Source organism: Eriocheir sinensis, chromosome 31 (assembly GCF_024679095.1).
Source record: "Eriocheir sinensis breed Jianghai 21 chromosome 31, ASM2467909v1, whole genome shotgun sequence".
NCBI lineage: Eukaryota > Metazoa > Arthropoda > Malacostraca > Decapoda > Varunidae > Eriocheir > Eriocheir sinensis.
Genome location: NC_066539.1, coordinates 512039 through 514689, shown reverse-complemented (window position 1 = coordinate 514689; position 2651 = coordinate 512039).

The window sequence follows — 2651 nt, the reverse complement described above, 5'->3', positions numbered from 1 at the left end:
CAAAATAAATATTAAATACTGTAAATGCGTATAAAAATATATATAAAAAGTACATATAAAATAATGTAAATTCGTATCAATATAAATCAACAAAATACCAATAAAATAATATATATTTGAATGAAAATAGATTTACAAAATACACATAACATAACTAAAATTTGTATTGAAATATATATAAAAATACATATAAATAATTTGAGTTTGTATGAAAATAGATATTCAAAATACTTGTATTGAAATAGATATGCAAAATACATATAAAACAATGTAAATTTGTTTCAAAATATATATACGAATACACATAAAATAACGTTGATTTCTATAAAAATATATACAAAATACACATAAAATGAAGTAAATACGTTTAAAAAAATGAATACAAAATACACAAAAAAATCGTATCAAAATAAATAAACAAAATACCAGTAAAAGAAAGTGTATTTGTATAAATATAAATATACAAAATACACATAAAATATCGTAAATTTGTATAAAACTATATACAAAAATACACAGAAGTTATTAAATTTGTATGAAAATATATATACAAAATACAGCTAAAATAAGCTAAATTTGAATTGAAATGTACATACAAAATACATAAAATAATGTAAATCTGTATCAAAATATTTATACAAATACATATAATAACGTAGATTTGTTTAAAAATATATAAACAAAATACACATTAAGTAATGTAAATACGTATAAGAAATATGTACAAAATACACATATAATCAGGTAATTCGTATCAAAATAAATAAACAAAATAGCAATAAATTAATGTAAATTTGTATGAGAAAACATATACAAATAACGCAAATTTCTATAAAAATATATGTACAAAAATGCACATAAAATAAAGTAAATTTCCATAAAATATATATACAAAACACACTAAATAATGTAAATGCGTACATAAAATAACCTAAATTTGTATAAAGCTATATACAAAAATACACAGAAATAATTTAAATTTGTTTGAAAAGAAATATACAAAATACATATAAAATTAGGTAAATTTGTATTGAAATACATATACAAAATACACATCAAATAATGTAAATTTGAATGAAAATATATAAACAAATACACTTAAAATAACGTAAATTTGTATAAAATATATATGCAAGATACACATTAAATAATGTAAATGTGTATAAAAAAATATATACAAAAAACAAAAAGAATAATGTAAAATCGTATCAAAATAAATACACAGAATATCAATAAAATAATGTAAGTTTGTGTAAAAATAAAGATGCAAAATTCCCAAAAATTATCGCATTTTTTATAAAATATATATACCAAAATACACATAAAATATTTAAATTTGTATTGAAATAAATATACAAAATGCATATACAGTAAGGTAAATTTGTATTGAAAGAGATATTCAAAAATACATATAAAACTATGTAAATTTGTTTCAAAATATATATACGAATACACATAAAATAAAGTATTCGTATAAAAATATATATTCAAAATAAATATGAAATTATGTAAATACGTATAAAACTATATATACAAAATACATATCAAATAATGTAAATTCGTGTCAAAATAAATAAACAAAATATCATGAAAAGAATGTGTATTTGTATGAAAATAGATAATAGATAATAAATTTGTATAAAATATATATGCAAAATACACATTAAATAATGCAAATATGTATAAAAAAGTATATACAAAAAACAAATAGAATAATGTAAAATCGTATCAAAATAAATACACCGAATATTAATTAAATAATGTAAATTTGTATGAAAATAAAGATGCAAAATTCCCATAAAATAGCGCATTTCTTATAAAAATATATATACCAAAATACACATAAAATATTTAAATTTGTATTGAAATACATATAGAAAATGCAAATACAATAAGGTAAATTTGTATTAAAAGAGATATGCAAAAATACATATAAAACAATGTAAATTTGTTTCAAAATATATATACGAATACAAATAAAAAAACGTAGATTTCTATAAAAATATATATACAAAATACACATAAAATTAAGTAAATACGTATAAAAAAATGTATACAAAATACACATAAAATAATGTAAATTGGAATTAAAATAGATAAACAAAATACCAATAAAAGAATGTGTATTTGGATAAATATAAATATACAAAATACACATACAAAATAAACATAAGATAAGGTAGATTTGTAATAAAATATATGTACAAAATACACATAAAATAATGTAAGTTTATATGAAAATATATATACAAAGTACATATAAAATGAAAATTAAGATGCAAAATACCTATAAAATAACGCATTTTTTTTTAAATTATTGATACCAAAATACACATAAAATATTTGAACTTGTATTAAAATAAATATACAAAATGCACATACAATAAGATAAATTTGTATTGAAATAGAATTGCAAAATTCATATAAAATAATGTAAATTTGTTTCAAAATTTATATACGAATACACATAAAATAACGTAGATTTCTATAAAAATACATATACAAAATACACATAAAATTAAGTAAATACGTATAAAAAAATGTATACAAAATACACATAAAATAATGTAAATTCGTATAAATGTAAATAAACAATATACCAATAAAAGAATGTGTATTTGTATAAATATAAATATACAAAATGCACATAA